We start from the raw sequence: 15,522 nt of genomic DNA, 5'->3' as shown, positions 1-15,522 counted from the left end.
TCTTACCAGTATCTGATTTTAGGTATGACCCCAGAATGATTTTTCATTTGGCATGGTTTAGGAATACAAATGAATTTGTGTTTGTTTTTAATGTGAACTACAGTATTCTTTCTTCAAAGGTCATACCAAAGTGATGTCTAATGAGAATTGTAATATGGGATGAGTGGGTTCATGACACTTAAGCATAATGTTTTATTTAATATTTTAATTGAATTCATACTGAGGATTTAGAATGTTCTTAGCTGTTGTTTTCTTTCACTAGAGAATAGAATTCTCCCCTTGAGCATCTTTGGATAGCTTATGGTTGGGTTGCAAATGATCTCTTCTAGTTAAACGTTGCTGAGTTTACTGGCATATACGTATATATTTAAACAGAAGGCTCAAGAAGGGACAAGTCTTTCTGGCTAATGTAGCAGGATACCAAAGTAGCATTAAGTACCATTACTGGATTATGTTTCAATAGTGAAACTCTTCACTGTGTAGCTTCACCTATGAGTCAGCTGGCAAGGATACTGGAAAAATTAACACAGCTGACATCTTGCCTATTACCTGTAACTGAATATTTTCACCTCTGCAGCACACTTTGACTGATACCAAGGGACAAATAGCAGTAGCTTCAGAATCTCTCTGATGTCTGTGTTTATGCACAGGAAGCCCAGGCCTAATCCAATCCTTTTTGAACTCAGTAAATTATCTCCAGTGATTCTATTGGGCTGCCATTTATCCTGGACATTTCACAGATATTTTCTTTCTTTCTTTCTTTCTTTCTTTCTTTCTTTCTTTCTTTCTTTCTTTCTTTCTTTCTTTGCTGGCTTGTTTGCAGCAACCTCCATGCATCAGAAAAAAACACATTATCCTCCCTATACCTCACTCTAATCTTCCTTTATCCACACATTTCAAACAACATGAGAATTATTAAGCCACAGAATATGTGTGCATTTATTTTTATTTATCAAATTTATATGCCAGCATTCAAAGCAAAATGTCTTCCTCATGCAACATAATTTATAATGGTTTTATTTTATTTAAGATACTGCAAAAAAGCAGTGATAAAATATTATATATTTTAGATTCAGTTCAATCAGCCAACCCTTATCGGAAAACAGAGGCACTACTCATTATACCCTGTCACTAAATGCATACATGTTTAGGGCCCAACTGAATAATACAAGGGAGAAAACCAATTATATCTCTCAAGAAAAAGTTCTGCAGCTTTGGAATATCCAGCACTGTTGAGGTTTCACCATATTCTATTCGCTATCAGAGATTCTCAAACTCTGTCTATTGACTACTGATAGTCTGCAAACGTTATTCAAGGTAATCTGTGGAAAGAGTAAAAATATATATGTACTTGGCCCAGCACTTGGTTTATTGGCTTTTCTGATGACAAAGATTCCAACGACCTATGGTTATGTTACGGCACTGGTGTAGTCTGCTATTTTTTCCTTCAAAATTTATCAGTTAAAGAGGCCTTTCTACGTAGGTTGGCTTTGGGACCACGATTTTCACAACACGTTCATACTAAGTTTTCTGATTTATGGTGCTGGCACTGAAGAAAAATGTTTTTGTTAAATGTTATCTTCATTGCAATTTTGAAAGCAAGTCTGTGGCTTTTAAAAAGCATTAGTTATATATCAGATCAGCAGAACAAATAAAAACAGTTTATTAAGTGGTTTCCTGAGATCCCAAAAATTGTGTTCTGCGTGAGGGGGGACCAGAAAAGGGGGAGAGTTCCTGTCTGCAGGCTGTTTAAATGGAGCACGCCACACCCCCTGGCCGACCGGATTGGTCAGCCTGTGGCGTGACGCGGAAGGGACTCCCTATGAGGCGGGGGCTAACCACACCCCTGTGCATGGGGCGGACTTGTGTCCAGCCTGCAACTCCATTTCCCTGGGGAAGAGGAATGGCTTTCCACAAAAAAGAAAGGGTTGAGAACTGCTGTGTTAGCTTACAGCAAATTCTACCTCCTTTTTGTTGTTTTGAGTTTTTCATAGGAGGGGCTAATTGACTGTTGTTGTTTTATTACTTATACCCCACCCACCTGACTGCAGTGAGGCATAGCGTGCTTTGGCATACATGGGCTCAAAAATAATATTAAATCCACAATTTTAAAGCTGGACATGTATGCACATTGCAGCAGAGAGATTGAGTTCAGGCGGTGTCCACTGAAGTTAATTTTTAAGTGCTGAAGCAGCAGCAGAGCAAGGGAACAATAGCCATAAACAGGCAAAAAAGAAATCGACAAACTGTGAAAGCTAAAGCGTTTTGTGACTGTTTTTTCACCTTTCAAAACTGCAGATTTTGCAACTTGAAAATCCAGTGTAGCAATACTTTCAACCACATTATTGAACTTAACAATCCAATTTATTTTTCCAGCACCGTTAATGCATGTTAACGGACAAAGTTGGAACTCTAATCTGCATTAGTTATTATGAGTACAAAACCATTAGTTCCCCCCCCCCTGCAAATAACAAAAGGGTGCGTGTAACTCTTAAAAATGCAGTATAAGATTTTCACTGTCTAAGCATTCATGATAGAAGATTCCTAAAGTTCTGGGAATAAATAAATCTGGCTAATATTCCATGTGGAGGGGATACTTTTGCAGGAAAATAGTAATATTGTTTAAATATAAATTGAAGACTGAAATAGAAAAACCAGGCATGAATTCTAACTGTTCACAGTTTGGTGAGCAGGTGTTCCTTCCGACTTCAGATCCCCTTGTATTTTCAGTGATTTCCCCCTCCATTTCCAATTATTAACATGTTGAATATGTTTGAGTACGCGGTGTCTGAGAGTTGTTACTGCCAGCCCATCTTTTGTCAACAGAGAGTTGGCAGAAAGAGCAGCTGCTGGTTAGTTTTGCAAATACTCTGTCATATGCATTTGCCTGCTAAAAATAGACATCTTTGCACAGGTGGCAGCCTTGTCTGGGATTGTGATTTGGCTCAGTTTGCAGTGTTTTCCAAAGTATGTGAACCTAAATCAGAGATATTTGGCAAGGTAGGTCACAGGGCGTCACATACTCTGGTCCTCCAAAGCATTGTTTGATGAAAGGTCACGAGTGAGCCATGTATTGTCACATGTTTGCTGTGATATCTGCATCGGCAAGCTGGCTTGAGGAATACCATAAAACCAGGACTGCAAATCACAGTTTGATCTTGGTTTTCAATCCTGGTTTGGATGATCAGAGACATAATACAATGATAAAATCTGAATTGAAATTTAACCACAGCAACGATAGCAATAATGGTAAGGGGCTATGATGCTTAGGTAGGGATGTGGGTGGTGCTGTGGTCTAAACCACTGAGCCTAGGGCTTGCTGATCGGAAGGTCGGCGGTTCGAATCCCCGCGACGGAGTGAGCTCCCGTTGCTCAGTCCCAGCTCCTGCCAACCTAGCAGTTCAAAAGCACGTCAAGGTGCAAGTAGATAAATAGGTACCGCTCCGGCAGGAAGGTAAACGGCGTTTCCATGCGCTGCTGTGGTTTTGCCAGAAGCAGCTTAGTCGTGCTGGCCACATGACCTGGAAAAACTGTCTGCAGACAAACGCCGGCTCCCTCAGCCAGTAAAGCGAGATGAGCTCCACAACCCCAGAGTCGTTCGCGACTGGACTTAACTGTCAGGGGTCCTTTAGCTTTTTTATGAGGCTTAGAGGCTTTCTGAAATACCATATTCCCTCAAATGAACCTGCCAGGGTTTTGAGATCATTGGGGCAGGCTTGGTGGGGATGCAAGAGAGGGCCTTCTTGGTGGCTGCTCCCAGACTTTGCAACGCGCTCCCTTGAGAAGCTAGACTAGCTCTCTCTTTGCTGTCCTTCCTCTTTGCTGTCCTTCCAACAGGCTTTTGGGAACTAACTGCTTCTAATTAAAGGACTGGTGCAGTGCTGTTTTTATTGTAGTTATCAGTACATTTTAAGAGTGTGTGTGTTTAATTGTATTTTAATGCCTGGATTTTCTATGTTTTTATTTGTTCTTGTTTTTATCTTGTAATGCCATCTTGAGTCCCATCAGGTGAAAAGGTAGGAAATAAATAAGGGATTGTCCCTCAGTGACATGAAGTCAAAGCAAAGGTATTGACCGTTCTAATACTGTTCTAACTACTTCATTGCTGTGTTTCTTGACTCTGGGTTAATATAGTTAGTCCTGTATACATTCATCAGCTGGAATAGCTAAGCCCAGTTCCTTATTCTTGTGGGAATGTTAAAGAAGGTAGGACAGGATATATTGTTTTGATATTATCGCTCCTCACTCACACTAGTGATTAAATAGCAGAGCACATTCCCTTTGCAACTTACTGGAAGCAAGCTGATGATTCATTGGAATCCTTTCATTAAGCCAGTGTTTCCCAACCTTGGGTCTCCAGCTGTTTTGGGGCTACAACTCCCATCATTCCTAGCTAGCAAGACTAGTGGTCAGGGAAGATGGGAACTGTAGTCTGAAAACAGCTGGAGACCCAAGGTTGGGAAACACTGCATTAAGCAATCCAGTCTGGCTTGTCCAGTCTGGATTGTTCCTGATAAGTTTCCCCTTTTATTCCCCTCTTAAAATAATAATAACACAACACAGTCGTCTTTAAAAGTAAGAATAAAGTTTTACTCACATTCAGTTCTCAGCAGTAATCTGAAGACAGCCTTTATCTTGTGGTTACAGTGAAAATAAGTCTGAGCTACATCTCAGACTTTCTGCTTGTGGGCTCCATCCTACGTGGGCTCCATCCTCCTGGCTAAGAGCCAGAAGAATGAGAGTCCAAGAGTTAGAGTAAGGGAGTAAGAGTCCAAGGGAGAGATGGTTGCATGGCCAGCCCTTTTATCTGGTCAGCTAGGGTCATGGCCATCTACCTGGTCTCACACAGAGGGAGGAAGCTCCAGAACAGGTATGACAGGAAGTCCTCCCTGTCTGGAGCCACATTCCCCTGTGTGCCCATTTTGGGCAACAGGAAAATGTTGCACTTGACTGCTATAGTAGTAATACACCCCACAATTCTCTGCTTTAAAAAAATGCTCTCTGATAAATTAGAATGTATCACTAAAGGTTATTGAGAAGAATTAATAATTTAGAGTCCAATAGGTTAGAGAGGTAGCATGCCCAGCATATGTAAAAGCTGAAAGTAAACAGCTGAAATGCAATTCCCTACATAAATTTTGCCTCTCGTTTGTTTTTGTTTTTTAAAAAACTGGAAATTCAACTAACTCACTCACATTTCACCTAAAATCATATTTGTTTTCTTTCTGTGAAATGAAAAAGTAAGTACTATTATTGTAAATAATTGCTCAGGTAATAAATTTGAGGAGGCACCGTAACCCAGTGGTAGATCACATTATCTGTGCCCCAAACCCTGCAGAACCTCTGCCAGTCAGAATATTCTGCCAGTACTGGAATTGGAGGGACAAATATTCTGATGTGGCATATTGATGTTCACTATGGCTAAACGAAACTAGCACAGGATTTGTGTTCTGCACTGAAGATAGTATGTTGAATTCATTTGAATTTGATTAACCATCCAAGATGCAATACACATTTTAAAAACCCTCGTGTTGAATGTAATGGTTGATTCCAGGTGGTCTCCTCCTTCCTTATGGTTGGAATACCATTATTAAAAAATACCACCCAGCTGTTGCCATCTATTAAATATTCAGTTACTGGTTCTTTTGCTGAACAATTTGTATTTAGTTATCTTTTCCCACTAGAGATTTACTACTGAATAACTACTAATGTCATTTTCAGTGTTTTGGTGCATAGTTCATAGAAACCAAATTTCCTTTGAGGTTGCACTTATTAAAATAACACACATTGTACTGTTTGTTTGGCACTTCATACACCTGCTTGGAGAGTTATTTGCCATTATCGGGCTCTACATTGATTGAGTTGTTCCTATCAGGTTTAATTGACCTAACGATGAGGGCACCCATATGGCATATGCCAGCGCATTATAATTACCCAAGTCAGCTGATACCTTATTCTATTAGCACTTGTTCAGTAGTTATGTCACCAGAAATGTATTTACAGTATCATATCAACTGCACTGTGGAATGGTTTTCTCAAATGCGTACCGTAGAGAGTTTAGATACAACCAAATAGATATTTGACAGCTTCTATTAAACAGGTTTCTTTTAGTTATGATAATCTGTCAGTGTTGGCAGTGCTACTAGATAACTTAAACACAAACTTAACACACACTGATTGAGCCTGTGGCCGAATTCAGATACAGTGGTACCTCTGGTTACGTACTTAATTTGTTCCGGAGGTCCGTTCTTAACCTAAAGACCACTTTAGCTAATGGGGCCTCCCGCTGCTGCCGTGCTGTCGCTGCGCGATTTCTGTTCTCATCCTGAAGCAAAGTTCTTAACCTGAGGTACTATTTCTGGGTTAGCGGAGTCTGTAACCTGAAGCGTATGTAACCCGAGGTGCCACTGTACTTCTTGGCCTTCACAAATCTCCCACAATAGCATGTGGAGTTGCCGAAAGGTTTGTGATGCAACCAAGTTTACATGGAGACATCCCCTGTAGTTACCAGTTGGAATAGCCACAACACAATAAGAAACAACATCCAAGGCTTGGACAATACCTTGAATTTCTTTTTTTGTGTTAAAACATAAGGAGTGTAATACAAATAATGCAGTAGAGTCAGAATAGAACAAGACAGGTAAACCTCAAACCGATTTAATGGAGATAACCAGAGAGAACGGGGAATTCAGAAAGAAAAACCACGAGTCAATTTCATATTTGACAAGAACCCTAAAGTAAAGTTGGGGGGAAAGGAGATCAGGAAGAGGATCATGCAACAGTTCGAGTTTAATGATGGAAGTAGTCCCACTACAGAGTCATTGCTGAAGGAGAAGCAAGTTATAGCAAAAGCATATGGTTTGCAACAGTCCAGGGGAAGCCGTATGGTGTGGATCAGCTTCTCAGTCAAACCTATGCACCAAATATGCCTATACCAGCCCTCAGGGATAAAGTCTGAGGACATTTTCCAGCCTCCTATACAGACTCCCTGCAAGGAGAAATGCCATCGGATCCTTATGGAGCGCCTTAAGTCCAGGAAACAATGAGAACAACAAGTAAGGGACAATTTGCTTAGCTATCAACAATCACTGATTAAATATCTTATCCCAGAAGAGCTCAGCATAGGGGCAAAGGCACCCGTAAGCAGGTAAGTGCCTCTGTCCTGGCACCCCTTCAAAACTTCATGAACACTGAAGGATTCATATATCTTCATTTCAGTGATGAGAAGCACCAGGGGTGAGTTAGCTTAAGAGAAGTGTCTCTTATTGCTCCAGGAATAGTCCTAAAAGGGGTGTGAACAACAAGGCTTACTTAGGAGGCCTCAGGGCTTTCGTTTGCCGATGTCATTTTCCCGAACCAGTAGAAAACCATTATGGTTCCCAAACAGAGAATCAAGCAAAAGGACCATAAAGAGCTGGAATGAGACCCACTTAGGAGACAGAAAACTGTGAGCATTTGTTCTCAAAGGGATTCAGGGAAATGGGAACATCAGGGACTTCTGAAGAGCAGAAGTCAGACTAGCCATGCGCATCAACATCAGTAACATCTAAGGCTTGCGGAGTGACACGTCCCATGATTTCTATCAATTTGCTCCCCACACCCAGGACAGTAATAGCCTGATCCAGAAGAAAAGACATTGCCTTTTGTGACATCACAGCTTACTTTTCAACAGTTGAATGTAATGTCTGATTAGGAACGCAGGATTCTGGAGTACTTGAGAAGGTCTGTCAGTTGCTCAAAACTATCCTTTTGTGATCACTGAAAGATAAAAACTTTTGCTCTAAAAATAGGGAAGGCCTGGGTGTGATACCACGGAAAATCTCTTCGTTTCTTCTGAGAAAGCCGAAACAATTTCCTCTGTTTCCGGCTGTCTCCCCCCTCTGTATAAGCCCACGGCCTTGTTTATTTCTTCTTTTTCCTCCTCAATGCTTCACAAATAATTGGGCCTGGCATTGTTCTTGCTGCAAAAATAAAATGAACACCTATGCAAAATGTTTGAAGCTACCCTGATTCATATACTCACTTTGTTTTACATACATACATAGGTAATTTTATTTGTATGCCACGTTTCCACAGTTCAAACCATGATTAATATGAGAGTTACGTATTCACATAACTACAACATAACGAAAGTCATAATTAACAATAAATACATCATTTTTAAAAATGCACAACCAAACTAAATAATTGCCACATAAATCACAAACTATAAAATGAAGATATAAAAAATCTGACAGCAGCAAACCCTGCCCCGCTCCCCAAAAAACCACAACACCCCAACCCCAGAGTATTTTGCAGATTGTTTGTGTTTTGGCTTTCATGGTTGCAGAATCTGAGACTATAATTATTATTACTATTTAGCACCAAATCGAAAGGGACTGGCATTAGCACATTGCTCTAGTGTGACTTAGGATATACTTTGCCTTGTTTCTTCTCTATGATTTTGTTGACTCGGGTTCCTCTTTGCTAGAGTCCTGCCAAAATGCATCTTTCTACATCATTTTGAGATGGAAGGTACCCCAGGCGACAAGCGCTCTGAATCAGCACACCTGCCTGCCACACAGGAACTGTTGCAAACTGTATGCAGATTGGTGCTAATCCAAACAGACTAGTAGGATTCGTGCAAAAGGCATGGGGGTTTGTGCTGAATATGCTAGACATGCTTCCATCTACCAGGAAAGAAGCAACAGGCAATGTTAACTTAATTGAAAAGCTTGGTGTGCAAAACAAAAAAACTGGTCAAAGGCATATATGTCAAAGTTTGAGATACCCCATCTCCCTGCAACTACAAGGAACAATGCCTGGCCAGGACCTTGACAGTGTGATTTTAGTTAAGAAGACTACACTAAGATCAGCATATGCTTAGTCAACTGATGTTACAGGACTAACCTCTCTCTGACGATGTGCTGACAGCCTGTGTCAAGATTAAAAGGAGTTTAAAAGAAGGAAGTTTGAGGAACTGGTCACCTTGATAGCTGGGGGAAAGTATATAAGAGCATAGGTGAAAGACAACATATTTTGCGCAAGAACTCTGTGTCTATCTCAAACAGCGTAGCACATCTGATGTTGCATCCTCATTCTGTCCTCCCGCTTCTCCTCATTGTGAACTTCTAGACTGGTCATCTAGCAGTGAAGGCACCTATTCCTGGTAACTTTGTCCCTGCAAAGGGTGTTTGTGCATATGTATGGGTATTTGCCAAATCAAAAAATATTTGTTTGATTGACTTTTCCTCCAAGGAGCTCAAAGTAACAAACATGATTTTCCCCCTTCCCATTTTATCCTCATAACAACCCTGTGAGGTAGGTTAGGCTAAGGGACTGGCCCAAGGTCACCCAATGAGCTTCATGGCCGAGTGAAGATTTGAACCCTGTCACCCATGTCCTGTTCCAACATTGTAAGCACTACATTACACTGGCAGGGATCAGTGGAGCCACAGAGTCCTTTCCCTCACCCCTGGTGTTCTACAAAGGTGCCTCCGATCTTCTTGGGAAGCAGATCAATGATGGTGTCTCAATCCTTCAGGAAGCACAAAAGGGCAAGCCCCCCTCTTGTCTTCTCCCCCATTCAAACGAATCCAAACATTGACGCTCCTAGCCACTGAAGTCACCTGAGCTTCAAGTGACCACGATGATTCTCCAAACTACAAACATGCTCTTTCAATGGGATTGCAACCACATCCAGAATATGGCGTTCCACCAAATCGTGGACCTGGGAACCACCTGTCCACAGTACCTCCATCTTGCCTTGATTCAATTTCAGTTTATTAGTCCACAGCCACCCACTACCTCTTCTGGGTACCAATTCTGGACCTGCAGAGATTTTCCTGATAAGAACCTGGGTGTCAGCAGCATATTGCTCCAAATTCCCTGGTGTCTGCTCCCACAGTTTGATAGACATATCCAATAATATTGGCTTCAAAATTATTTTCAGCGGGATGCCACAAAACAACTGCCGTGGGGCCAGAATCACCCAGTGATACTTCTGGGGACCACCTTTGGAAATATGAGCAGAATATGCCTCCCAACTCCTGAATCCCAAAGGCAGTTCAGAAGGATACAGTGAGCAGTGGTCAGCTGCTGAGAGGTTAAAGAGGTTAATCCACAGGGTTGTAGATCCCCTATCTCTTCCCCCCACCAAACAAATCAGGGTAGGCAAGGCAGTTTTGGCCCCCAAACCATGCCCGAAGCTGGTATGAAATGGGCTACTTTCATCCAAGCACACCTGAAGCTGTTCCACCACTAATCTCTCAAGCACCTTGAGAGAGCAGCCAGGCAATAGCTGTCATGTACTTTTGGGTCCAGGGATGTTCTCCTAAGGAGGGACTGTGTTGCCACCTCCTTCAGCAGCAGCAGCAGCAGCAGCAGCAGCATGGTAACAAAGTAAGAAAGAAGTCCATGTTTGCTTATTTGGGCCAGAGGTGGGTTCTGGTACTGCCCTAGATGCTGCTGTCTCTTCCTGCTGTTTTTTCCTTTGTTTCTCGGGTCCCTTTGCACTCTTGTCATTGAAGGGAAATGACCCCTGGTCTTAATGCAGCTCACATTCTTAAATCTGCTGCCTGACTGATCAGCCAAGGACAGACACGGCCAAAACACTAGTCATGTAGCTCTTTTGGCAGCCGACTTACTCCGGAACACTTTAGGAAAGGGGAGGGAGGGGAGAAGGACGACAAAGCTTGTTTACTGTCAACGTTTCCACTCTGTCAGCAAAAGCTGTAGTGACTCTGAACCCAAATTTGCATTTATAGTACAAATATGAAAAATGAAGCCTACCCTGAGCATGTCCTCAAAGAGATTATAAATCTGCTTGCTCGACTTGAGCTCCGCAATGGTTTTTGATTGCTCTGCCCAGATACAAGGGTGTTAACTTTGGGAAGCCAGGTATGTTACTTGGTTGGGCTGGTGCCTGTTGTGACAACCCTCTGGGGCGGGAATATCTCTGCAATGGCCAGGTCTGTAATAAGGACATGCCCGGTTGCATTGATTATCCCCTGTGTATTAAGTTTGGCACTCGGTGGGTTAATACTTAGATACTCTTTTGTGTATGGTTCAAGTGAAGGCCACTAGCAATGACTTCACTTTGGCTGGGGTTTCCCTGTAATCCATTTAGCAAATTAAAGAGATTACTTTGATTGCTGCCATTATCTCCTATTCTCTTGCGGTTGAACCACTTAACCTGTGCTTAATTGAAAGAGATAGAAAGGGTACAGTAACAAATACAATCAAATGAAAGGGGCAATAGGATCCGTAGGCCAAACAAATGATCAGCACTGGGCTAACAATAGCAGATTAGAGGTGAGATCAATTAATTAGAAGCTATTGTAGGCGTTGGGTGGCTGCCAAGCTTTCTAAAAGCCGAAGCCATCATGCTGCTCTGTTTAGGAAGGTTTTAATGACTGGGAGTTGATGTGGTTATTTCAATAATTAGTAATTTTAATAATTAGTTCATTGGAATATGAAATGCATTGTTCAGCAGGTTCTCTGAGGAGAATGTATTTCCCCCACAGCACACCTGAAGTAGGAGATTCTGGAGGCCTCTGGAAGAAACAATCTGTGATCAGTCAGTTTTTAATATTAAATAGTTCAGTATTTCCATAATAATTCATGTTTCTCCCTAAGGACCTGTATATTTAGGTATAAATAAGCATTCCCCGTGTCTTTTTTCATATGACTAAGTAATCATTTGATTTGCGAGTCCTCATGATCATTCTCCACCCCCACCCCAAAAAGCAAGAGGTCAAACTCTGTCTTTGTATGAAGTTTGCTTACCATGCCATATTCAATTCCCATGAAAATCTGATCTCCATATTTATAACTGCATAAAACAGTTTAGCTGTAAAGTAAATGGTTCTTGGCTCCAAGCTACTCAGTGTTGCTGGAGACAATCCAGCCAGGAATGTCTCTTGTAGTTCCCTAGGGCACATCCCAGCCATGCCAGCAGATCTCCCGCAAGAGAAGCTCCTGGTGAATTATGCCCCTCGCCTTTCATCCCTGACAGACTCCTGCTACTCGACAACTTGCAGGGCTCATTGAAAGCTGGCCATTGAAAACAGCTTTGTTTTATGGAAGCAGAGGCTGCGATATAGAGGCTTTGGCAGAAGTTCCTGCAGCTAGTCGGTGTGAGCGCTGAATTTTTGCAATAACTTTACTGTTAACCTTGTAAAATTGTTCTAAGTCTTGTTAGGTGTAACGAGAAAGCACAGACTCTCTCTTTTGCCACCACATGTTTGGCATCTGTAGCTAGTAAAAAGGGTGATCATTTTAAAGTTTGCTCTTTGTGTTTTAAATACCTTTTGGCTGCCTTGAACTATGCACCCTGTGTGCTTTCAAGCGTTTTCCACAACCATGAGGGCTAGAAACATTGGACAACAATCCAGGGTGTTGCTGATTCTTGTGAAGTACTCCGCTTCTCCCTCCTGCCAACTTCCCTCTGCTCTCAGTCTCCATTTCTGCAGATCAAGAATTGTGTGAGTTGAAGAGCAATGCCTGGCTAATGACATGTGTAGATCATGGACTGGATCTCACCCTTCATGTTGTATACAGTGGTACCTCAGGTTAAATACGCTTCAGGTTACAGACTCCGCTAACCCAGAAATAGTGCTTCAGGTTAAGAACTTTGCTTCAGGATAAGAACAGAAATCTGGCTTTGGCGGCGCGGTGGCAGCAGGAGGCCCCATTAGCTAAAGTGGTGCTTCAGGTTAAGAACAGTTTCAGGTTAAGAACGGACCTCCGGAACGAATTAAGTACTTAACCCGAGGTACCACTGTATAGGTGAAACCTTCATTTTCTTAGGAATAAAGAAGCTGGTTTATAAATATATATATTTAAAGATTCATGTTTAAAAACATAATTCTGGGAAACACAGCCTCTGGTGCTTAAATACCTTCTCCTTTACTCTTATGTTCCCTCTGGGCGCAATTTGGCAAGTAGTACTACTACTATGGGGCTTCCAATTTGGGTTTGAAAAGAGCTGCTGTCAAAAGGATAAAATAATAAGCTGTGCTTGGTGGATTGCGTCCTAAAAAGGGGAGGAATGTCCATATGGAATCTTTCACTGCTCCCCGTTCTGTGCCTTTGCACACAATCAGAGATGCAGGGAACAGTACCAGGATGCCATTGCGGTTCTAGAATTAGCTTTTCCTCTTACATGTGGGTCACTCAGTATTGGGTGAGACTGAGTGCACTGCTTGTTTACAGACTTCAGCTATGCTACCAAAGGAGCACAGGGTTACATCCAGGAAAACTGTGTGTATCCCAACAGCATGCAGTCTATCAAAACACTTAGGAGCCCATGCCATCACTGTCTTCCTGCTGCAAGGAAAAATGAGGCACAGTATATTTTGAATATTTTTCAGGTGCATTAGGCTGTACCTGCTTTGTGTTTCTGTTGTTTTTTATTTATTTATTAAATTTGTCAGTCACTTTGGGACAGCCCAAAGCAACTTATAACCGAACAAACAGTGAATCCCACATAGATGCAGTACATTAAAACTAAGGGGAAAGAGAAATACCATTTAAAAATTCCCACCCTCTTCTACAAGGACACAGATAGTTGAGGGCCAAAGGCCTGGTTATAGGAGGAAAGTTTTTGCCTGGTGCTTAAGACATATAGCAAGAGCGTCGTATGTGCCTCCCTGGGGAGAGAATTCAACAAGCTTCCCCCTGTAACCAGGAGATCTAGGAACAATCCAGTACTCTGATGATTCCTATGATGCTATGCACTCCCCTTCTGCTTTCAGAATCTGGGAATAATTTTGAATAAATAATGCAGTCGGCATGCTGTGGGTTATAGATCTGGGTGTAAATTAACATCAGTTTGATACTGTTCATAGTTTGATCACCTATGATTTAAATGAACACCAAGTGAGCAAGAAACTGTGCCTACTTTTATCGCTATTACATCTAAGTAAGGCTAGAATGCATTCCACCCCCCACAAAAATTTCTAGGCACCAGTGCAAACTTAGTTTAGTGATCAGGCAACCCTCCTTCCATCCCCTGTATCAGAGCCTGCGCACACACACACACACACACACACACACGCACACACACACACACACACACACACACACGCACACACAAACATGTCCCCTGCCTTTATTATGAGTTCTCTTTTCAGAGGGCAAAGCCTCATTCAGCAGAGTTTCTGTGTCTATGTTTAGGTTTTCTTTTGGAGAAGAGGCAAGAGATCTGGCAATTTCTTCGAAAGGCGTCCCCAGGTTGAACTAGCATCAAAGTTAAATATCCGCTGACTCCAAGGGATACTAGTCCCTCCAGGCCTGGATGGAGGTCATAAGCAGGTCAGCCTAGGAAAGCATCTACTGCTGCTGCCTCCATCTCTCCTGGCCTGAAGATAAACATAAGACTTCAGTTTCTATTGTTACCAGACCAGTAACCTTCACAAGCGGTAATAGCTATTTAACGAATGTCAGAAATATTATTTTTCTTCCAAGTTGAAAAGCTTTGACTCTTCTCTCCCTTCTCCAGCCCTTCCCCGCCAGTTATATAGCATTTTTACTAATATTTTTTCATGGTTTTCTAAGTCAGAAAGAAACCAATGAAAAGATATCGACCCAGTTGAATTAGTACACATCTGATAGCTATATCACACCTATTGTGATGTGTGTTATGTTTAGACTGTTGTGTATTTGGACATATAGTATATGCTGTTGTGGGATATTAGAAAAAGGTTGTGTGTGTGTTTTAATTATAATGTGAGTATGGCACCCTACTAATGGGAAGGTAATTTAACAGCACCAAATGGCTGTTAATTACGTTACTGTTCCACAGGTTGTAGCAAAAGTTATTCAGCAACATTTTGAAGTTTTAACAATTCAGTGGAATAGTACACCTCTTTGCATCCATTTACTGGGAAGCTGGGTTACATTGAGTTTTTCTGCGCTGTGGGCAGCACGAGGAATCACATAGTTTTTGGTGGAAGATGAACTGCAACAGAGCAGAAACAGGGCTGCGTGTGACAGATACAGACTGGAATGGAAGACTATGTCTTCTTATATCCTTAACAACTAAAAGTTTCAACCCTGGAAGAAATAAATGCTGACTGCCTTTGAGCCATGACCTAAAAACCTAGAATTCATGTTCAGCGTCCCATGCACACATTTTCTTTCATTGCAACACTTCTCCTGTACACTTGAGCAAAGTCTTACCTGACTGCTATAGGCTTGTGTTGAATGGTGGCAGTATCCTTTGTCATCACAGTGGTACTTTGGTTCTCGAGTGGTTTAGTTGTCAAACAAATCGGCTCCCGAATGCCGCAAACCCTGAAGTAAGTGTTCCGGTTTGCAACAGTTTTTGGAAGCCAAACATCTGACGTGTCTTCCACTTGAGTGGAGGAAGCTCCTGTAGCCAATCGGAAGCTGTGCCTTGGTTTTCGAATGGTTTCGGGAGTTGAATGGACTCCCAGAACAGATTAAGTTTGAGAACCAAGGTACCAGTGTATAGCAAAGTATACCAGGAAAACTGCTCTTGAGAAAACTCTTTTTGTTCATCTGAGTAATTCTCTATTA

General features: G+C 41.9%; 1 protein-coding gene across 6 annotated transcripts in view; it reads left to right on the top strand.

Moving 5' to 3' along the window:
* Window positions 1–15,522, top strand: part of RARB (retinoic acid receptor beta) — a 353,150-nt gene that overhangs the window by 171,593 nt on the left and 166,035 nt on the right. The gene's annotated exons all lie outside the window — the stretch shown is intronic.

The sequence above is a fragment of the Podarcis melisellensis genome (genome assembly GCF_964234715.1).
Source record: "Podarcis melisellensis genome assembly, chromosome: 12".
NCBI classification, from domain to species: Eukaryota; Metazoa; Chordata; class Lepidosauria; order Squamata; family Lacertidae; genus Podarcis; species Podarcis melisellensis.
This window is presented reverse-complemented; position numbering and strand designations above follow the sequence as displayed.